Source organism: Sminthopsis crassicaudata, chromosome 1, assembly GCF_048593235.1.
Source record: "Sminthopsis crassicaudata isolate SCR6 chromosome 1, ASM4859323v1, whole genome shotgun sequence".
In the NCBI taxonomy this organism is placed as follows: Eukaryota; Metazoa; Chordata; class Mammalia; order Dasyuromorphia; family Dasyuridae; genus Sminthopsis; species Sminthopsis crassicaudata.
This window is the reverse complement of record NC_133617.1, coordinates 539400714-539424806: the sequence shown is the minus strand read 5'-3', so window position 1 is coordinate 539424806 and position 24093 is coordinate 539400714. Positions and strand designations below refer to the sequence as shown.

At 33.8% G+C, this 24093-nt stretch overlaps 1 long non-coding RNA gene across 1 annotated transcript in view; it reads right to left on the bottom strand.

The window, feature by feature from the left end:
• The window catches only part of LOC141555265 (uncharacterized), a 110857-nt gene extending 93646 nt beyond the window's left edge, over positions 1-17211 (bottom strand). Inside the window, exons 1-2 of the long non-coding RNA XR_012486134.1 lie at positions 16962-17211; positions 15780-15934 (exon numbers count right to left, since the gene is read on the bottom strand). This is a non-coding gene — a long non-coding RNA (uncharacterized LOC141555265). The remainder of the gene's footprint in view (positions 1-15779; positions 15935-16961) is intronic.
• Between the last annotated feature and the right edge of the window lie 6882 nt (positions 17212-24093).

Below are 24093 nucleotides of genomic sequence, written 5' to 3'. Positions count from 1 at the left end.
ATATCAAAAGGAGTATATCTTCTACTCTCTTGGCCTGAAGAGTTAAACTGTTGTATCAGGGGATATATTTGGAGCTTCTGATAACCTATTTCCTTCTGTAGCATTAAATATTGCCTTTTGCTAAGTAGTCATAGGAAGGGGTGGTTGTGGATGGGGGTGAAGGGGGTGGTGCTGGTGATATCACTGCCACTACTCCTCCTCCCTCTACCCTGGAAGGTGGAGTTAATGAGGGCATGTCAATAATCTGCTCCCTAGGTGGGGTTGAAGCTCTCTCCAGAGAGCCAGAATCACCATGCCCTAGAACCTCATTTAAATTTCCATGCCCTCTGGCAATATGGTCTTGAAACTGTTTCTTGTCTTCCTTTTTTTCCTCACACTTCCTCATCTGGCTGTTTCTAAAACTTTTCCTTTTTCTATAACTTGCAATATTGTTTAAGGTCAATTGAATTGTGTTGTATATATGACATGCTTCTGTGGAAATTAAACGAGGACCTCTATCATTGTAGTATTTGCAAACTTGTTGTTCCACAAGTTTCCAATTACCTACACTTATTTCTTCTTCCTCTAAGAACATGGGGTAAGTGCATGCTAATGTACCCAAGAATCTAGCAATCTGTTCCCAGGTTATAATTAAACCTTGCCCCTCAATTAGCTTAAGCATGCTTTCTATACCATGCTTTCTATACCACTCCTTTGGGGTGGGGGTAGATCTGGGGATTGAGGAGAATCTTTTTCCTAAAATCTCCCCCATTTCACCTATAAAACGTTACTAGTTTAGCCCTTAAGAAAGTAATATCCCTGTTTTTCTATTAAAATACTCACCTAATTTCCTGGTCACCAGAGGACTTCTTCAATTAAAGTAGGGTGCTTGGCCCACACGTTAGACGCCCAATGTTGCCACAGCATTAGTACCCTGAATATCTTTGAATCAGCTGGAGTCAGGACTTTAAGCAAAGTCTATATTCCTCATCTTTTGGGGTCTCAGTCAGGGGATTAGATATAGGGATCTTCACACCTCCTTTCTCTTTCTCTACCACCAAAGAATGATCCTGCTTGTCTTACTCCATCCTACAATCTCTCTTCCCCTTCTTTGTCCATACCCACAGACTGAGCCAGCACAGAGTTGAGTAGAGTCATCCTCCAAACATATGTTAATAGAGAATTGTCCAATTGGTAATTAGCCTTAAGTGATAGGTTATCTTACTTTAAGTGCATTTGCTCAGTTCTAGCCCTTTACACTTCATATTTCCAGTCTACCCCCCAGTGAATCTCTTCATTTGGGCAGAATGAATTTTAGAATAAATTTTTGAGTTTATGACCAATATCACATTAATTTACCATGATTTATAGGTATTATTTATCCTAAGCTCTAAAAAATTGAACAATTCTTTGATACAAACATACAGTGTTTCTCAGAAGTAGAAGAAAAATGGCAAAATAGCCTAGAGGACTGATAATTATTTTCTAAATTTCTTATCTTTATTGGGTTTTGTTGCTATATCTCTTTGAAAATATTTACACCTGGAGTTATAAATATCTCATCATTCTCATTCTGAAATTCTTTTAAATTGAAATATATGTCACTTTATTGATTTTTAACAAAAGCTGTTGAAGCATTTCATTGGCATCATTTTGTGCTTCCCTGGGGTCTATTTCCCCTGTATTTCTCTATACCTAAACCAACCAACTGATTTCTTAAGAGTTCTAATTTTAAATAATTAGCCTGTTAAATATAACTTTTAGGAAAATGACTTCCCTCATGCACAAATGACATATCTATACTCAAATGTTTTGCATGATGTTTTCTTCTTTGCAATTTTATTTTTACTTCATCTTTCAAATATAACATGACTTGATTTTTAGGCTAATAGCTCACATTTATATAAAACTTTACAATTTATAAAGCATTTCCCTCAAAACAATGTTATGAAGTAGAAAAAAAAGTAACATTCATATCAATCTTTAAAATTTTACAAAACATTTTACTGACGTTTTCTAATGTTTGTCTTTTTTGAAGTTGGTGAGAAATAGGTAGTTGAACTATACTTCAGATCATTATTGATTTTCTTCCTTTTATCTGATATTTTTAAGGAACTATGTTCCTCAGTGAGATTTTGTTCCTCATTTCCAAATTAGATAATTTTGATTTTTAAGGAATTCTTCTCATTAGATTTTACCTTTTCCTTGTGTACCATTCTCAATTCTTTTCTTAATTTTCCCTCTATCTCTCTTATTTCATTTTCAAAATCCCTTTTGAGCTCTTTTCAATTCTTAATTTTCTTGAAGACTTTGGATGAAGAGCTTTGACTTTATTGTCTTCCATGTGTTTTGATCTTCTTTGTTACCACAGTAACTTTCTATGGTCAGAAACTTTTTTTTTTTTTTTTGTCTGCTCATTTTCCTAGTCTATTACTCAGCTTTTAACTCTTTGCTAAAGGAGGGCTCTGTTTCCAATGTGCACTGTCCCAAACTTCAGAGACGTTGTACAGCTCTTTTTAGAAATCCTTTTTCTGTCCTGAATTTGTTAAGAGTGCCCCTGCCCCACTGTAGCTATAAGATCTAGTGTACCAAAGCAACAGTTATGTTTTGCTGACACTGGGGTCTGGAGGGTGCTGTAATGGATTGTGCTTGGATTTTAGGTCTGTGACTTCACTCTGGACTACCACCCTGTTGCCATAGACCTTTTCTGGTGACCTTCCATGTCCTCTGTGATGATGTCTGTGGGCAGAGAGGTCTGGAAATCACCAATACTGCCTCTGACTCAGAGGCATCTAGACACGTTTTTACTTTACTAGCATGGGGCTGGGACCAAGGCTGCCCTGGTAAGGAATGCACCAGGAATACATGCTGGATTCCCACTCTGGTGTCACAGACCTTTTCTGTTGACTTTCTAAGTTGCTTTAAACTTGAAAATGTTCTTCTCCAAACTCTGTTGTCTTCTGAAATTCTAAAATGTGTTTTGAATCATTATTTAAAGGAATTTGGAGTGATGTGGGGGTAGGCTGGGATAGTTCTTGCTTTTTTCCTCCATCTTAGTTCCCCTTTTATCTGATAGCAGACACAGAGAGCCTCTGCCTTTTCCCCTCTACCATTTTTTGGGCAATCTTAATCTCAAATTTGCTTAATTTTCCAATCTGTTCTGTGGGAAGATGGAAGATCAAAATCCTGAATGATAATCCTTAGGAAATCATGTCATAATGCTGATATGATCTGGGAGGTACAAAGATCTGATGAGCTAATCCAAAGAAGAGAAAAAGCTATACTTAAAATAATGAAAATATTTCTATTAATACCTAAAGATTCCTTTTATATGGAGTTTGGAATATTGGTGTAAAGCTTTTAAACAATTGCAAAAACAAACAGAACCAAATGAAAACAGAAAGACAAAGTTTCAAAAGTCTAGAATCATTGTGACACAGAAACATGACATAATTTGAACATGGTAAGTACCAAAATTAGGGTGATTTCTTCCAGGACCAGATACTTGAGGATTCATTTATCTTAGAATATAGGTAATAAATGGTATCTGTTTGAAGAAGAATTTAACAACCCAGAAACTAAGCTGAATGATGCCAGAAAAAGAACAGCAGGATCTTTGGAAAAAAACAAAAAACAAAAACAAAAAAAAAAAAACAAACAAACAAACTATGGCACATCATAGAGGATTGCAAAAGGAGCAATAGGGAAATGAGAAAAATCTATTGGCAAACATATAGTGTAAAGAATGGCATCTCAGAACAGTCACTGATTAATTAGTATGTAATAGGCCTTCTCATTTGTTGAAACCCTATCAGAGTAACACTGTAACTATTTAAATATCAAAAGACAGCCAAGAAAGTGGAGAAGGCTCAAGCAAGATTCTGAGCTCCTCCTATACCCTCATTACCAATTTTTAAAATCAGCCTCAAAAATAGTGTTAGACTGGTAATGTTCACGAATATCAGAAGTACAACAACTCACCAGCAGAAGATAATCTAGAATATCACCAGAAAAGGTTTGTCCTGAGTAGCAGGAACAGACCAGCAAAAGTCAGGATAGAATCAGGAGTGGGGGCGGCCTCTGTGGTTGGAAGGTTTACGTAAAGCTCTCTGCCATAGCCTGACTGCTTTGCTTTGGTCTCAGAGTGGTGGACCAGCAGAGAAATTTGAGCCTAGGGTAGAGGGAACTCTGAGGGACACCAGAGCCTAGGAGAATCTGGCTGCACCCCCCCAGGACAGGAAGTGACTCAGCACAGACCATAACAGCTCTTCACAACATTCTGCAGCTAGGGGCTTTTGTTGGGGGAGCAGTCATGAACTGCAAAACAACTCATTTAAAAACTCAATTGGACATATACAAAAAAAAGTGAAAAAAAAAAGCTAATGAAGAAAATAACTCATTAAAAATCAGAACTGAACAAATAGAAATGAATGATTCATTGAGACACCAAGAATCAGTCAAGCAAAACCAAAAAAATGAAAAATTAGAGAAATTTTTCAAATGTCTAATTGGCAAAACAACAGACCTGGAAAATAGATCTAGGAAAGATAATCTGAGGATTATTGAACTTCCCAAAAATTATGATGAAAAAAAGAACCTAGATATTATTTTATAGGAAATCATCAAAGAGAACTGCCCAGAGGTAATAGAACCAGAAGATAAAATAGGCATTGAAAGAATTCATTGAACAACATCTGAAAAATACCCTAAAAAAAAAAAAAAAGAAAAAGAAAAGAAAAAAAAGAAAAAAAGAAAAGAAAAGAAACTCCACGGAATATTATGGCCAAATTTCAGAACTATCAGACTAAGGAAAAAATATTACAAGCAGCCAGGAAAACAATTCAAATACCAAGATGCCACAATAAGGGTCACTCAAGATTTGGCTGCCTCTACATTAAAGGATCATAGGGCTTGGAGTCTGATATTCCAAAAGGCAAAATCACTTGAAATGAAGTCAAGAATAAACCACACAGCTAAGTTTAGCATTTTCTTCCATGAAAGAAGATGGACATTTAATGAAACAGATGAATTCCATTTATTTCTAAGGAAAAAACCAGATCTAAACAAAAAAATTGATCTCCAACCATAGGACTCAGGAGAAGCAGAAAAAGGTAAAAGGAACTCTTGAGAACTGTATTTCTGTTGTGGATATACATAAAGACTAAATGTATAATTTCATTTTACTGATATAACAAAAAAAAAAAAGAAGTAGAAATGGAAAGGAGATAGAGTCAGAAAAAGGGAAAATAGGGGATTAAAAAGAGGGAAACTACATCCCATGAAGAGGCAAAGAAAACTTATCATATCTGAGGGAAGTTAGAGAGGGGGAGGAACATTGTGTGAATTTTACTTTCATCAGAATTGGCTCAAAGAAAAAATAATTGACATAATTTTTTTTTACAGAGAATTCTTTCTCACCTCATTAAAAAGGGGGAGAGGAAAAGGCACAAGGAAAAGGGTAATAAGGGAAAGGGTACAAGAAAGGGAAAGTGATTTAAAAGGAGGAGGAAGGGATACTAAAGAGGGAGGGCTATGTGATGCAAGTGAGGCCCATAAATTTAATACTGGGGAAGGGGTTCAAGGGGCAAGGGAAAAAGGCATAGTCTGGGGATAATATGATGGCAGGAAATATAGAATTAGTAATTTTAACTGTAAATGTGAATGGAATGAACTCTCCCATTAAGCAAAAAGTCAGAACCCTACAATATGTTGTTTACAGGAAACACATTTAAAGCAGGGAAATACATATAGAGTAAAGGTAAAAGGCTGGAGCAGAGTCTATTTTGCTTCAAGTGAAGTCAAAAAAGGAGGGGTAGCCATCCTTATCACAGATCAAGCAAAAGCAAAAATTGATCTAATTAAAAGAGATAAGGAAGGAAACTATATCTTGCTAAAGGGTAGGATAGACCATGAAGCAATTTTAATACTAAATATATATCCACCAAGTGATATAGCATCTAACTTCCTAAAGGAGAAGTTAAGAGAGTTGCAAGAAGAAACAGACAACAAAACGATAATAGTGGGAGATCTCAACCTTGCACTCTCAGAATTAGATAAATCAAACCACAAAACAAATAAGAAAGAAATTAAAGAGGTAAATAAAATATTAGGAAAAGTAGGTGGGATAGATCTTTGGAGAAAACTGAATGGTGACAGAAGGGAGCATACTTTCTTCTCAGCAGTTCATGGAACCTATACAAAAATTGACCATATATTGGGACATAAAGATCTCAAAATTAAATGCAGGAAGGCAGAAATATTAAAGGCTTTCTTTTCAGATCACAATGCAACAAAAACTACATTCAACATAAAGTTGGAGGTAAATAGACCAAAAAGTAATTGGAAACTAAATAATCTCATCTTAAAGAATGACTGGGTGAAACAGCAAATTATTGATACAATTAATAATTTCACACAAGATAACGACAACAATGAGACAACATACCAAATTTGTGGGATGCAGCTAAAGCGGTAATAAGTGGAAATTTTATATCTTTATAGGATTACTTGAATAAAATAGAGAAAGAGAAGATTAATGAATTGAGCTTGCAACTTAAAAAGCTAGAAAAGGACCAAAGTAAAAACTTCCAATCAAATACTAAACTTGAAATTCTAAAATTAAAAAGAGAAATTAATAATATTGACAGTAAAAATTTATTGAACTATTAAATAAAATTAAGATTTGGTTTCATGAAAAAAAAACAATAAAATAGATAAACCTTTGGTAAATCTGATCAGAAAAAGGAAAGAGGAAAATCAAATTGTTAGTCGTAAAAATGAAAAGGGGGAATTTTCCACTAAGGAAGAGGAAATTAGAGAAATAATAAGGAGTTATTTTGCCCAACTTTGTGCCAATAAATTTGATAAGTTAAGTGAAATTGATAACTACCTCCAAAAATATAGGCTTCCTAGATTAACAGAGGAGGAGGTAAACTGTTTAAATAGTCCCATTTCAGAAAAAGAAATAGAACAAGCTATTAATCAACTCCCTAGGAAAAAATCCACAGGATCAGATGGATGTACATGTGAATTCTACCAAGCATTTAAAGAACAATTAGCCCCAATGTTATATACTATTTGAAAAAATAGGGGATGAAGTAATCCTACCAAACTCCTTTTATGACACAGACATGGTACTGATACCTAAACCAGGCAAATGGTACACTATTTTAAAGACCAATTCTTTTTGTACAACAAAACAACTGTTTGGACATGTATACATATATTGTATTTAATTTATACTTTAACATATTTAACATGTATTGGTCAACCTGCCATCTTGGGGAGGAGAAGGAAGGGAAAAATTAGAACAAAAGTTTTGGCAATTGTCAATGTTGTAAAATTAACCATGTGTATCTCTGGTAAATAAAAACTATTAATAACAATTCTTAAAAAATACATTGTCTTGGGGAAAAGTAATTTCACTTACCTAGGGAGTGTAGATCTCTTGAATTTCTTTGGGTTTAACTGTGGCCTTTGAAGTTCTTTAATTTTTAAATGAAACTTTTTTTTTTTTTTTTTTTTTTTTTTTTTTTTTTGTTATTTGTGAAAGTAAGCATGTTTAGGGATCTGTTGGCTACACTTAGCAAGAGTGTAAATACAGAAAATTTTAGGCTCCATCTGAAAGGACAACAAAATGAAGAAATTCCCAAATTGAACCAGAGTCCCTCATGTCAGGAATTTTTTTTTACAGAAAGGGAATACAGATGTACTTAACTGTACTTTTCAAATGATGGAAATCAGGCACAAAAATTTAAATGACATATAACTTCATCCAGCATTATAAAATTGGTTAATTGAAAAGCTGGGACTAGGAAATCAGTTGTATGAATTCTTCTAGTGAAATTTCTTCCAGTGGATTATCCTTAGTATTTCCATCATTTAATTTAATTACAAATTTTTAAAAATAAATATGAGAAAATTGAACTATAAACATCATTAAAAGTCCTTCTTCTTTAGAAGTCATCAATGAAAATCTCCACTTCTAAGTCCAATCATTAAGTCTCTTGCATTTCTTTTTTGTTGTTGTTATATCATTAATCTTCATGTCAATTTATTATATTGAAAGTAATAATCACCATTGTCAGTCAATGAATTGATATCTTAATGTACTGATGAGTTTCATCTTAACATTAGACACTAAAGTAGGGGCAGCTAGGTGGCACAGTGGATAGAGCATGAGCCGAATTCAGGAGAACCTGAGTTCAAATCTGGCCTCAGACACTTAACACTTTCTAGCTGTGTGATCCTGGGCAAGTCACTTAACCCCAGCCTCAGAGGAAAAAACAAAACAAAACAAAACAAAACAAAAAATACAGTAGACACTGAAGTAATTATGATCAATTGGAAGATAAATGCTTTTATCCAACTTTTATCCAACTTGTATGATAGTAAGCACATACAATATTTAACATAGCTGAGGATTCATACAAAAGAAATTTGATCTAGGGAAGACTCCCAATAATATGAAGTGAGTCGTGTCCACTATTTATTCAATTTCCCCCCCAAATTTTTTGATCAGTATAATTAAAAAAACAAAAAACAAAACAAAACAAAACAAACACAAAAAAAAACAAAAACAAAACAAAACAAAACAAAACAAAACAAACAAACAAACAAAAAAAAAAACAGAGCTGCTCCTTTGCTTCTATTCTTCTCACTCATATACACTTTTCAGCACAGTAACTACTGTGAGTTTCAATTGTACTACAATTCCCAAAGCTTACAGGGCAAACAAGAATTTTATTATGCATGCTTGTTTCATTTGTTCCCTTTGATGGTAAATGTGGTCTTGTTTATTTTTCAACTAGACTGTGTGCTGCTTTGGAATAGAGTTGTGTTACTCTGATAAGACTTTCTGAATTAAAAAGTCTTTATCAGCTAAGGGATATACTATTTGGGAAACAGGAAGAAGAATTTCTTTTGAACAAATTTGGAGGTCAAAGGGAATTGTATTATTGTGAATGATGATAGTATGAGGGGGTATTTGGACAAGCTCATCAATTTTCCTAACATCTAGAAAAGAGTTAGATCTTGTAATTTTTCTGAAAGCTTTATTTACTTTTGTTTAATGACCTTTCCCCCTCCCAATCACTGTTACAAATTCTTATTAAACTGGAAAAAAAAAATTAAAATATTTATGTTTTTTCTCTTCTTCTCCCTTTCTCCCTTCCCCGATTTTTTTTTTTTTTTGTATTTTGGAATTTAAGATTTCATGTCTAAACCTGATTATTTTGAAAAATTTGCATCATATCTTAAATATTTTATGTTCTATTTAAATAAATTTCCACTCTTTTAAAATTTTCATATGCAATCATTTTATTATCATTTTACTATGTTATGGAAATATGCAAGACCTATGTGAACTCAGGCAAATTCAAATGAAAATAACAAAAAGATTATTGTGTGCAGTAACAGTAATGTTGCAATGATGAACAATTATGAAAGACTTGACTATTCTGATCAATACAATGATCCAAGATAACTCCAAAGAACTTCAAAAAACTGCTATCCACCTCTAGAGAGAGAACTACAAGTGTAAATTGAAGCATAATTTTCTCTCATTGTTTTTCTTTCCTTTTCTTTTTTTCTTCTTCTTCTTCTTTTTTTTTTTTTTTTTTTTTTGAAATATGGCTAATAAAGAAATGTAGTTTTCCATAATATGGGTGAAGGATGGGATGGGAGAGAATAAGAGAATTTGGAACTGAAAATTTAAAAAGGAAAGAATATTAAAATATATAAAGCCTTTTAAAATGGCATTCAAAATATTTAATTATTTGGTATTTTCCATAGATACATTCAAAATAATTCTATATATTTATTTTTATGATTTTTGAGTTCTAGCTTCTCTCCCTTATCCCCACCCACAATTAAGAAACAACATGTTAAGCTATGCAAAACATTTCCATAACTGTCAAGTTGTGAAAGAAAACTCACCGCATTGAAAATAATAATTCTCAAAAAAAATTAAGCTAAAAATAAAAAAGAAAGATAGAAAAATAGAGAATGATTTAATTTATATCCAGGCTTGATCAATTCCCTCTCTGGGTATGGACAGGATGCTTCATTATAAGTTCTTCAGAGTAGTTGTGGATGATTGTATTATTGAGAATAGCAAAATAATTCACAACAGGTCATCTCAAAACATTGCTGTTAATTTGTATATAGTATAAAAATACTATATACACTTTATTCATGGATGACTATCCAGGTTTTTTTTTTCCATTGAGAGCATCCTGCTCATCATGTCCCCAAGAACAATAACATTCCATCAGAGAAACTTGCTTTGAAAAAAAATTTACTATTGCTAATTATATTTCCCTCAATTTATTCTCTCTGTTCTTTCACCCTGTCCCTCCTCAAAAATGATTTGTTACCAACCACTCCCTTCCCAAAAATGATCTCTCTTTTTATCACATTCCTCCCTTCCAATATTCCTGTAGGGTTATATATATATATATATATATATATATATATATATATATATATATATATATATATATATATATATATATATATATATATATATTCTATATTTCTATATTCCTAATGCATATGTATGTTATTTCATATTTGAGCTAATTCTGATAATAGCAAGATTCATTCACTTATCCTTTATTCCTTCTCTTTCCCTCCATTATAAAGCCTTTTCCTTACCTTTTTTTATGGAAGATAATTCAACCATTCAACTTCTCCCTTTCCCTTCTAGTATATTCCTCTCTCACTTCTTAATTTCATCATATTTTAAAATATATTATTATCCTTTCATATTCAACCCATGCCTGTGTTCTCTGTCTATATATACTTCTTCTTACTCCCATAATAATGAGAATATTCTAATGAGTTACAAATATTATCCTCCCATGTAGGAATGTAAACAGATAAATCCTGATTACCTCCTTATGCTGCTCCAGAGTACTATATTTGAAAATCATTTTTTTTCCATTAAGCTCTGGCCTTTTCATCTTGAATGCTTGAAAATCCTCTCTTTTATTGAATGACAATCTTTTCTTCTGAAGGACTATACTCAGTTTTGCTGGGTAGGTGATTCTTGGTTGCAATGCTAGCTCCATTGCTCTCTGGAATATCATATTCCAAGTCCTTCAGGCCTTTAATGTAGAAGCTGTTAAATGTTGTGTTGTCCTGGTTGTGGCTCCACTACACTTGAATTGTTACTTTTTTGGATGTTTGTAATATTTTCTCCTTGATTTGGGAGTTCCAGAACTTGAGTATAATATTTCTGGGAGCTTTTATTTTGGGATACCTTTTAGGAGGTGATTGGTGGATTATTTAAATTTCTTTCTTTTTTTGGAAATATGGCTAATAAAGAAATATAGTTTTCCATAAAACTTGTTGGTTCTTCAATTTTTTTCTTGATAATTTCTTGAAAAATGATATCCAGGCTCTTTTTTTGATCAAAACTTTCAGGGTGATTGATGATTTTTAAATTGTCTCTCCTGAATCTATTTTCCAGGTCAATTGTTTTTCTAATGAGATATTTCCTATTTTTTCATTTTTTGGTTTTGCTTTATTGTATCTTGATTTGTCATAAAGTCATTAGCTTCCATTTGCTCTTTTTTAATGAATTGTTGTTCTCAATGAGCTTTTGTACCTCCTTTCCCAATTGGCCAATTTTGCTTTTTAAAATTATTTTTTCTCCTCATTAGCTTTTTGTATCTCCTTTTGCACTTCTCTAAGGTCTTTCCCTAAGTTTTCCTCTCTCTCTCTCTTATTTGATTTTCAAGGTCCCTTTTGAGTTCTTCCATGGCCTGAGCCCAGTTCTTATTTTTTCTTGGAGGCTTTGGATGCAGGAGCTTTGATTTTCTTATCATCTTCTGAGTGTGTGTTTTGATCCTCCTTTTCATCATAATAATTTTCAATGGTCTGAAACTTTTTTTGTTTTCTTCTTATTTTTCTAGCCTATTATTTCACTTTTAAGTCTTTCTTAAAATATAACTCTTTCTAGGGTGGAGAGTGTACTGTCTCAAACTTCAGTGGTTTTGCTATTTTCAGAAATCACCACAACTCTGTTTCTGCCTTGGAACTGTTAGGTGTGTCCTCACCCCACTGTAGCTATAAAATTTAGTGTTGTGGCCTGGACTGGGGCTTCACTGACCATGCTGCACTGAGACTGAACACCAGACTCACACCCTGTTGCCACAGATCTTCTCCTTTGACATTTCAAGTTCTTCCTGGTGTCCCTGAAAATTGAGAGTTCAAGAAACGTCCAGTCATGTTGTTGATTCAGAGGTCCTACTTCACTGAAGATGAACTCCAGCCAGAGTTGGAGCTGGATGGGGCCTTCATTGGGATTCCCATTTTGGTTCCACAGATATTTTCTGCTGACTTTCAAGATCTTCTTGGGGGTGAGGCCTGGAAGCTACTAGTACTGTTGCTGATTTAGAAGTCCAGCACAAGTGAAAAAGGCTTTGGATTGGGTCCAGGGCTGCATGCCCAGACTCCCCCAGGTGTCCCAGACCTTTTCTGCTTAGCTTTTAGATTGCTTTCATCTGGAAAATGTTCTACATTTTTCTTTTTGGGTGTTTTGATGCTCTAATTTTTGAGTCATTATTTAAAGGAATTTGGAGCAGTTTGGAGGAGAGGTGGGGCAAGTTCCTACCTTTACTTCATCATCTTGGCTCTGCACACCCACTGATTTCTTACGTAACTTTTAAAAGTTTCTTTTAAGTTAATATGTTTTGGTAAAGTGTATTGGTTTTCCATAAAATGTTTGAAATCCTCTTTCCCAGCATTAAAGTCCCAAAGTACATTATCAAATTATAAGTATTATCCTTTATGTTTTCTTCAGAATTTGTTTAAAAACAGCTTGCCATTTAGAGATTTTGGTAGATTCAAAAATTATTTTCCCTCAACACTTTATTATGGATAGAATAATAAATCAAATCCTCTAATGTAGAAAAATTTTCCATATTTTATTCCATACAGAATTTTATGGTTCCCATCTCCTTGAAGTACCTAACTCATACTTTCAGAATATTTATTTCCTTTTATGTTAAAATATCTTTTATCTGCTTTAAAAATATTGTTCTCTTTCAATTGTAATCACATTAATTTCTTTGTTATTTCACAAATATGGTAAAATATTTGTGTGTGTGTATGTATAAAACACATGTAGACTAGAATTTCTTCTCATCTCTAAGGTTTTCTCTGCAAATTTTCATATCTAAAATATTCTTCTCCTTTACCAACTCATATCTGTGTATACCCTGCTTAGTGAAAAATGTTTTTTTTTCTTTGTGGAACTTTTTTTGCTTTACCTATCCCTTGATGAGTAATCCACCTTCTATTTTTCTTTAGTACCTAATTATACTACTCATTTAGTTCAGCTACTCTTTAAAAGTATGTATGTCATTTTCCCATCTAGATTATTACCCATTAAAGTCAGACTACTTTTATTTTCAGTACTTAGTATAAAGCACCATAAAGAATAAGTCATATTTAATAAATAATTGTTATATTTGTGTTCTATGTTGATTCCAGATACAGACTTAAATCTTGATATGTGATCATATTTCTTCAGGTAGAGATTATCTGTTTATTTGTGTAACTCATATTTTAACATTTAGGGGGTCTATCTTTCTCTCCAACATTTTATGTCATGGTTCTAAATGCTGATTACAAAACACTTGGTTTAATTCCAGGCAATCATTTTCAGGTAATTAGTTTTGGTATCAATCACTTGAGCTAAATATTTGCAAGTAATTTGTGGCTTGGGTACTAAAAAAAGTCTGGGTAATTGCCATGTGAATGTTTTTCGGTAGCAAGAATTTACCTGTGCTTCAGTCTTGATTTATATATACTCTAAAATTACATAATTTTTGAAAGTAACAAAGGACAGAAAATTTTGGAATCATTATGAACTAAATGAAATATGTAAGTGACTTAAATTAGGAGTGGGAAAATGAGCTCTCTCAGATCTCATAAGTTCAAAATTCTTAATTGGGGCTTCAAATTTCTCTTTGTGGTTCTGCATATATAACTTTGGTTCTACATATAGCATAAATTGTCCTGGAGAGTTACTAGAGAAGAGTTTATTTAATAGACTGACTTAATAAATGTTTCAGTGCACTTCTATTCATCTTCTCACTTCCCAATCAGTTGTTGATAATTATCATGAAATTATTGAAAATTGTTTTCACTTTCACCTATTCCCCAACCACAACATGACATTTCCCCTAATATTTCCCTACCTTCACATTATGAATATAGAACAAAATGTATGTGAATTGAAAAAAAAAACTTTTATATATCCATAATCTACTTTTAGCAGAGAGTTATATACATAACTTTATTTGGTGTGTGTATGTGTGTGTGTGTGTGTGTGTGTGTGTGTGTGTGTGTGTGTGTGTGTGTGTCTTGAAAGCAGCAAGAACAACAGCAGCAATAGCAGTAATAGTAATATGGAGCCCTTAGTCCAAGTTAATCAGGAATGCAATTTATATTCTGATGCTTACATCTTTGAACATCAAGATGAATTGGGGTATAATGAAGCATTTGCATCTTTTACATCACTATCCTCCATAGGCTGTCTAAACTATTGATATAAATAAATATTTTCATGATTTGTTTTTAATCATTTCTTAGATATTTTAGGTTGTTTACTTAAGGCACAATGCTATGATATTAAATATTATTTTATTATCTTTCAGTTTTGTATCCTAAACATCTTGAAATATTTATCTGATTTTAAAAATAAAAATAGCACTAATAGCTAACTTTTGTGTAGTTCTTTAAATTTACATAGTACTTTTCATTTAACTCATTTCATGCTCAGAAGAGCCCTGTGAAGTAGTAGCTATCACTACTTTATATATAATAAAACCAAAGCACAGAGAAATTATATGTCATTTGCCCAAAATCACATAGCTTTTGAAGACAAGATTCAAACTCAAGTTTTGATGACTCCAACTCATACATTCTATCTACTGTACCATGTATTCCTTGTTAATTTATAAGATAATGATGATGATGTCTTGATTTCATTAGTATATGGAATTGCTAAAAGGAAATTCTTTTAGGCAAATCATAAAGACAACTGTTCTGCTGTAGTGTTACAGTGTTGTCTGGACACTGAAGAGTTAAGTAATTTGCCCAGAATCATGTTGTCATTATGTCATGAACTTGAGTCAGCACACATGAGACTGTCCTTGAATCTGAGTCTTTCTGTCAAAGCTGACTTAATTGTATTCACTATTCAACTCTGTTTCTATTGCTGTTTCTTGTCCCTCCAATATTTATTTATTAATGGTTTGTTATAAAATTGTTATATTAAAAACATTTCAAAAGCAGCAGTATTTTGAGCAGATCCCTAGGATACTCCTTATATAGTTGAAATACTATAAAAACAAAACAGCAACAAAAAGTAAAAGGAAACACAAAAACATTTCAAAGAAAAGTTGGTTTTAAAATCCCTGCTTGCTACTACAGAAATTAATAGACAATTTCAATACAAAGTCAGCATTATATTTGGGGATTCTAATATTGTAATCCAGGTCCTAATGTTATTGCACATTGAGGCAGCTTTTCTGTTTCCCACAGCTCTGTAATAATTGTAATCTGCTCTGCCCCCCTGTGCAAAAGATATAATTATGTTAACAGCTTTTCTACTCAGATGCCATACACTGCCATTATGAAACCAGCTTCATTTAATTAGCATCATGTAGTAAATTAATAGTTCTTAGGACTACTGAGTGCAAGAGAATCTCCATTTTTTTCACCATTTATTTAATCCTCAGTCAATGTTAAGATCATGGCTCACAAAATTAACAAAGCAAAATCACCTGATCTTTCTCAGATGTGATCAGCATTTGTATAAATTTGGAATAAATGGTTATGTTCAGATTACCAGGAGTGAGGATTTTTGAAGTCCCATCATTTTCTTGGTTAAATTCAGAGATGCAGAGAGACAATTCCTGTGTGAATTAATTTTCTTTTCCTGCAAAAAATGACAATTAAAAAAAAAAAGAAAGATGAAAAAGTAGCATTAGCTATGGAGCAAGTTGTAGAACACAGAAATTCTTTGTAAACCTCTACCTACAGTGTAATAGCATTTTAGTGAAAAGATACATTTATGCCCATGTACTGCTTGGTATGAAGTATACAAGGGAATTGTATTATTATTATATTATTGTGTTCATATTGTTAGTTGAAGTTGACAAGTACATTTGTATTAACTCTACAAAATGAATTCCCCAGTGATAGTGGGAGAGCTAAATAAAATGAAGCATGTGAAGATACTGGAATATTACTATACTATGATAAATAATAATTATAAAATACCAGAGAATCATGGGAGGGTCTGTATGAAGCTATGCAGAGTAAAGTAGAACAAATATAGCAGCAAGCAGGCATAATCACTAAAATAATGAAAATGAAAATAAAAAAAACACTTTTGAACTGAAATTGATGAAATTACAATTGCTAAATTTATATCCACAAAAATGATATGAGAAATAGGTTTTCTCTTTTCCTTTGCAGTTTCAGAACTATGAATATATTTAAATAATAACAATTTTAACAATAATGGCTAGAACTTATATATTTATTTAATGTTTGCAAAATACTTTGCAAACAAGGGGCAGCTAGGTAACATAGTTGATAGAGCACCAGCCCTGAAATCAGGAGAAACTGAGTTCAAATCTGGCCTCACATACTCAACACTTCCTAGCTGTGTGATCCTGGGCAAATCACTTAGCCCCAAATTGCCTCAGCAAAACAAATGCTTTACAAACATTGGCAATTAGATGATTTTGTTATCCTTATTTTATAATAAATAACAGGTTGAGATTGTTACTTGTCTTGAATCTCTCAAGAAGTATATAAAGCGGGGGCGGAGCCAAGATGGCGGAGAAGAAACACACGACTCTGTAAAGGTCCTCACTCCCTCACAACCAATTAGATAAATCAGCCTCAGAATAAGCCCAGGACTGATAGATACCACAAGGACTGGAAGCATGACTTACCAGCTGAAGAGAATCTGGAGTTTCAACAGGAAAGGTCAGTTTCCAGGGGAGGAAGAGAGGCCAGCACAGATGGCTGGGTGCTCGCATACTGCGCCCATTATGCTGGGAAGGGCTCTGGGATCAGAGAAGCCACTGAGGTAAAAAAGAATCTGGCACAGGCTGTTAGCTCTTCTCTGCTAATTATTTAGCAGTTCAGAAGAGAAAGCCAAAATATTTTAAAACTCAGATCAGATTTTCCCCGGACCCTGGAGGTGACTCAGCAGATCTAGGCACCAGGGGGTGTGGCCTCAGCTACCACCTGAGAATAGTTAAGAGATTGACAAGTGGGTGGATACGGCCCAAGGCAACACACCCTGCCTAGCTTAGCTGGAGGGAGTGGAACTCAGCTCCAGGAAGTCCCAGAGAAGCGGAACCTTTGAACTAGGGACCGCGGTTTCTGGCAGACACTTCCAGTTTGAGCACAGGGGCTTTTCATGTCACCTGCTGCAGACATCCACTCCCCACCCGGACACATAGGCTGGGCTTTGTGCTGTCTTTACTATTCTACGCCCTCGGGCACAGCAGTGCTAATCACCTCTGAGGCACCTCCAGGGAGGGGGTGGGGAACTCTCTCCCAGAGCTCTATCTTAGCTCAGGTGCAGGAGCCTCTGCATCCATCTGGTCTGGGAGGAAGCTGGTAAAGAAGTAAATAAATAATTTCCTACCCCAGGGACAGACCCCAAAAGATTTTTTTAAATATGAGCAAAAAAGCTAGAAAAACTATAGATTCCTTCTATACAGAGAAAGAGCGGGTATCCAACCCCGAGGAAGTTAACAGCAGAGAGTCAGCAGATAACAACCCAAAGGGGAACGATCCCTGCCCCCCATCACATAACTCTCTCCTAGAAGAAACTCTTAAAAAATTGAGGGAGATTGAAGAAAAATGGGGAAAGGAAAGGGAAGCTATGACAGAGAATAACAACGTCCTGAAATTGGAGTTGGAAAAAATAAAGAATTCACAGGAGATGCAGGGAAACAAAATTAGTGAATTAGAAAAGGTTAAAAAAACACAGGAAAGTAGGATTTCTGAATTGGAAAACATAAAAAAGTCTCAAGAAAATAGAATTTCTGAATTGGAAAAAGAAAATAATTCTCAAAAAAAATTAGGGAAATGGAAAAAAATTCAACAGAGCAAAATAATTCATTTAAAAACAAAATTGGGCATTTACAAAAAGAACTAAAAACTGTGAAAGAAGAAAATAACTCCTTAAAAGTCAGGATGGAACAAATAGAAATGAATGATTCACAGAGAACCCAAGAATCAGTCAAACAAAACAAAAAAAATGAGAAGCTGGAGAACAACGTCAAATACTTACTGGGAAAATCTATAGACCTGGAAAAATAGATCTAGGAGAGATAATCTGCGGATCATTGGACTTCCTGAAAACTATGACCAAAAAAAGAGCCTAGATTCTATTTTACAGGAAATTATCAAAGAGAACTGTCCAGAGATAATAGAAACAGAAGTGAAAGTAGATGTGGAAAGAATTCATCGAACTCCTTCTGAAATAGACCCTAAAAAAAGAACACCACGGAATATAGTGGCTAAGCTGCAGAATTACCACACAAAGGAGAAAATCCTGCAAGCAGCTAGAAAAAAACAATTTAAATACCAAGGTGCCACAATAAGGGTCACCCAAGATTTGGCTGCCTCCACATTAAAAGATAGAAGGGCCTGGAACCTGATATTCCGAAAGGCAAAAGATCAAGGACTGCAACCAAGAATGAACTACCCAGCTAAGTTTAGCATCTTTTTCCATGGAAGAAGATGGTCATTCAATGAAACAGAGGAATTCTATATGTTTCTAAGAAAAAAACCAGACTTAAACAAAAAATTTGATCTACATCCACAAGACTGAAGAGAAACAGAAAAAGGTACACAGAACCCTTGAGAACTGTAACTCTGTTGTGGTTATATAAAAAGTACTCAAGGATAATTTGATTTTACTGATATAAAAGAAAAAAAGGGGGGTGTAGTAAAGGGAAGGAGGTCTGTTCAGAAAAAGGGAAGGAATGATAAAAAGAGGGAAACTACATCCCAGGAAGAGGCATAGAAAATACACCATATCTGAGGGAACTTAGTGAGGGGGAGAATCATTGTGTGAATCTTACTCTCATCAGGAGAGGCTCAAAGAGTAAATAATTAACATATTTGTTTTTCAGAGAATTTTCTCTCACCTCATTAAAAGGGGGGAGAGGAAAAGGGAAAAGGAAAAGGAGAATAAGTGAAGGGACTTGGAGGGAGGGGGGGAGGGATCCTAAAAAAAAAAAAAAAAAGAGGGAGGGTTGCGCGTCACAAGGGGGGTCTGTAAATTAAATATCGGGGAGGGGGATCAGGGGGGTCAAGGGAAACAAGCATAATCTGGGGATAATACGATGGCAGGAAATACAGAATTAGTAATTTTAACTGTAAATGTAAATGGGATGAACGCTCCCATCAAACGGAGACGGATAGCAGATTGGATCAAAAAGCAGAACCCTACAATATATTGTCTACAGGAAACACACTTAAAGCAGGGAGATACATACAGAGTGAAGGTAAAAGGTTGGAACAGAGCCTATTATGCTTCAGGTAAAGCCAAAAAAGCAGGGGTAGCTATCCTTATCTCAGATCAAGCAAAAGCAGAAGTAGATCTCGTTAAAAAAGATAAGGAAGGAAACTATATCCTGCTAAAAGGTAGCATAAATAATGAAGCCATATCAATACTAAACATATATGCACCAAGTGGTATAGCATCTAACTTTCTAAAGGAAAAGTTAGGAGAACTGCAAGAAGAAATAGACAGTAAAACTATAATAGTGGGAGATCTCAACCTTGCATTCTCAGATTTAGACAAATCAAACCACAAAACAAACAAGAAAGAAATTAAAAAAGTAAATAGAACATTAGAAAAACTAGGTATGATAGACCTTTGGAGAAAACTGAATGGCAATAGAAAGGAATATACTTTCTTCTCAGCAGTTCATGGATCCTATACAAAAATAGACCATATATTAGGACATAAAGATCTCAAAATTAAATGTAGGAAGGCAGAAATAATAAATGCTTTCTTCTCAGATCACAATGCAATAAAAGCTACATTCAGTAAAAAGTTAGGGGTAAATGGAACAAAAAGTAATTGGAAACTGAATAATCTCATCTTAAAGAATGACTGGGTGAAAGAGCAAATTATAGAAACAATTAACAATTTCACCCAAGATAATGACAATGATGAGACATCATATCAAAATCTTTGGGATGCAGCTAAAGCAGTAATAAGGGGAAATTTTATATCTTTAGAGGCTTATTTGAAGAAAATTGAGAAAGAGAAGATTAACGAATTGGGCTTACAACTTAAAAGGCTAGAAAAAGACCAAATTATAAACCCCCAACCAAAAATTAAACTTGAAATACAAAAATTAAAAGGAGAAATCAATAATATTGAAAGTAAAAAAACTATTGAATTAATAAATAAAACCAAGAGTTGGTTTTATGAAAAAGCCAATAAAATAGATAAACCTTTGGTAAATTTGATCAAAAAAAAAGAAAGAGGAAAATCAAATTGATAGTCTTACAAATGAAAAGGGGGATCTTTCCACCAATGAAGAGGAAATTAGAGAAATAATAAGGAGTTACTTTGCCCAACTTTATGCCAATAAATTTGATAACTTAAGTGAAATGGATGACTTCCTCCAAAAATATAGGCTCCCTAGATTAACAGAGGAGGAGATAAATTGCTTAAATAGTCCCATTTCAGAAAAAGAAATAGAACAAGCTATTAATCAACTCCCCAGGAAAAAATCCCCAGGGCCAGATGGATTTACATGTGAATTCTACCAAACATTTAAAGAACAATTAGCCCCAATGTTATATAAAGCATTTGAAAAAATAGGGGATGAAGGAGTCCTACCAAACTCCTTTTATGACACAGACATGGTACTGATACCTAAACCAGGTAGATCGAAAACTGAGAAAGAAAATTATAGACTAATCTCCTTAATGAATATTGATGCTAATATCTTAAATAAGATATTAGCAAAAAGACTTCAGAAAATCATCTCCAGGATAATACACTATGATCAAGTAGGATTTGTTCCTGGTTCAATATTAGGAAAACTATTAATATAATTGACCATATTAATAATCAAATTAATAAGAACCATATGATCATCTCAATAGATGTAGAAAAAGCATTTGACAAAATCCAACATCCATTCCTACTAAAAATTCTTGAGAGTATAGGAATAAATGGAATATTCCTTAGAATAATCAGGAGCATATATTTACGACGATCAGTAAGCATAATATGCAATAGAAATACACTGCAACCTTTCCCAGTAAGATCAGGAGTGAAACAAGGTTGCCCACTATCACCATTACTATTCAATATAGTACTAGAAACGCTAGCCTCGGCAATAAGAGCCGAGAAAGAGATCCAAGGAATTAGAGTAGGAAATGAGGAAATTAAACTATCACTTTTTGCAGATGACATGATGGTATACTTAGAGAACCCCAAAGACTCTGCTAAAAAGCTACTAGAAATAATTCAAAATTTCAGCAAAGTGGCAGGATACAAAATAAATCCACATAAATCCTCGGCATTTTTATATATCACTAACAAAATGCAACAGCAAGAGATACAAAGAGAAATTCCATTCCAAACAAATGTTGAGAGTATAAAGTATTTGGGAATCCATCTACCAAAGAAAAGTCAGGAATTATATGAGAAAAATTACAAAACACTTGCCACAAAAATAAAATCAGATTTAAATAATTGGAAAGACATTCAGTGCTCTTGGATAGGCTGAGTGAATATAATAAAGTTGACAATACTCCCCAAACTAATCTATTTATTTGGTGCTATACCAATCAGACTCTCAAGAAACTATTTCAATGACCTAGAAAAAATAACAACAAAATTCATATGGAAGAATAAAAGGTCAAGAATTGCAAGGGAACTAATGAAAAAAAAAGTCAGAGGAAGGTGGTCTAAGTGTACCTGATCTAAAGCTATATTATATAGCAGCAGTCACCAAAACCATTTGGTATTGGCTAAGAAATAGACCGGTAGATCAGTGGAACAGATTAGATACAAAGGACAAAAAAGGATACATATATAGCAACCTAATCTTTGACAAACCCAAAGATACCAAAATTAGGGATAAAAATTCATTATTCGGAAAAAACTGTTGGGAAAACTGGAAATTAGTATGGCAGAAATTAGATATGGATCCACACTTAACACCATATACCAAGATAAGATCAAAATGGGTCCATGATTTAGGCATAAAGAGGGAGATAATAAATAGATTAGAGGAACAGAGGATAATCTACCTCTCAGACTTGTGGAGGAGGAAGGAATTTATGACCAGAGGAGAACTAGAGATCATTATTGATCACAAAATAGAAGATTTTGATTACATCAAACTAAAAAGTTTCTGTACAAATAATACTAATGCAAACAAGATTAGAAGGGAAGTAACAAATTGGGAAAATATTTTTAAAAACAAAGGTTCTGACAAAGATCTCATTTCCAAAATATATAGAGAATTGACCCTAATTTATAAGAAACCGAACCATTCTCCAATTGATAAATGGTCAAAGGATATGAACAGACAATTCTCAGAGGAAGAAATTGAAACTATATCCACTCACATGAAAGAGTGTTCCAAATCACTACTGATCAGAGAAATGCAAATTAAGACCACTCTGAGATACCACTACACACCTGTCAGATTGGATAAGATGACAGGAACAAATAATGATGAATGTTGGAGGGGATGTGGGGAAACTGGGACACTAATACATTGCTGGTGGAGTTGTGAAAGAATCCAGCCATTCTGGAGAGCAATTTGGAACTATGCCCAAAAAGTTATCAAACTGTGCATACCCTTTGACCCAGCAGCGCTGCTACTGGGATTATATCCCAAAGAAATACTAAAGAGCGGAAAGAAACATATATGTGCCAAAATGTTTGTGGCAGCTCTTTTTGTTGTAGCTAGAAACTGGAAGATGAATGGATATCCATCAGTTGGAGAATGGTTGGGTAAATTGTGGTATATGAAGGTTATGGAATATTATTGCTCTGTAAGAAATGACCAGCAGGAGGAATACAGAGAGGCCTGGAGAGACTTAAACCAACTGATGCTGAGTGAAATGAGCAGAACCAGAAGATCACTGTACACTTCAACAACAATACTGTATGAGGATGTATTCTGATGGAAGTGGAAATCTTCAACATAAAGAAGATCCAACTCACTTCCAGTTGATCAATGATGGACAGAGGTAGCTACACCCAGAGAAGAAACACTGGGAAGTGAATGTAAATTGTTAACACTAATGTTTGTCTGCCCAGGTTGCATGTACCTTCGGATTCTAATGTTTAGTGTGCAACAAGAAAATGATATTTGCACACATGTATTGTACCTAGACTATATTGTAACACATGCAAAATGTATGGGATTGCCTGTCATCGGGGGGAGGGAATAGAGGGAGGGGGGGATAATTTTGAAAAATGAATACAAGGTATAATATTATAAAATATATATATATATATATATAATAATAATAAATTAAAAAAAAAAAGAAGTATATAAAGCTTGATTAGAACTTGAGTTATTTTAATGATATATGCAGCATTTTGTCTATTATGTCACTTAGCAGCCACAGACAAAAAACATATTAGATTTGATTGATACAGATTTACATTTGGAACCTCAATTCAAAAAAGAATAGTTTATTAAATTTATTTGCATAAACCCATATTTATGTATTTTTATAATTTTGTATCTACTTTCTGTCACACTCAACCCTTTATACACCTCTGTTTATAGCTCTGATTGAATAATAATATGTGTTCAACCCTTCCCTATTTTTTTTCCTTTATCCTCACCTCTTGTCCTATCCTTCAAGTCACTGGGCATAATTAAAATACTGATATAAACACTATGTAATCTCTCTAAGACTTGGGATTAACTAAGCCATATGTAACAGTTAGAAATTCAAGGCCCTTATATACAGTCACCAGTTACCATTTTATAACATACAGAACCAAAAGAGGATACAGATACTTTATTTTAGCTAGTCCTTTCTTTTAAATAGATGAGGAAATTC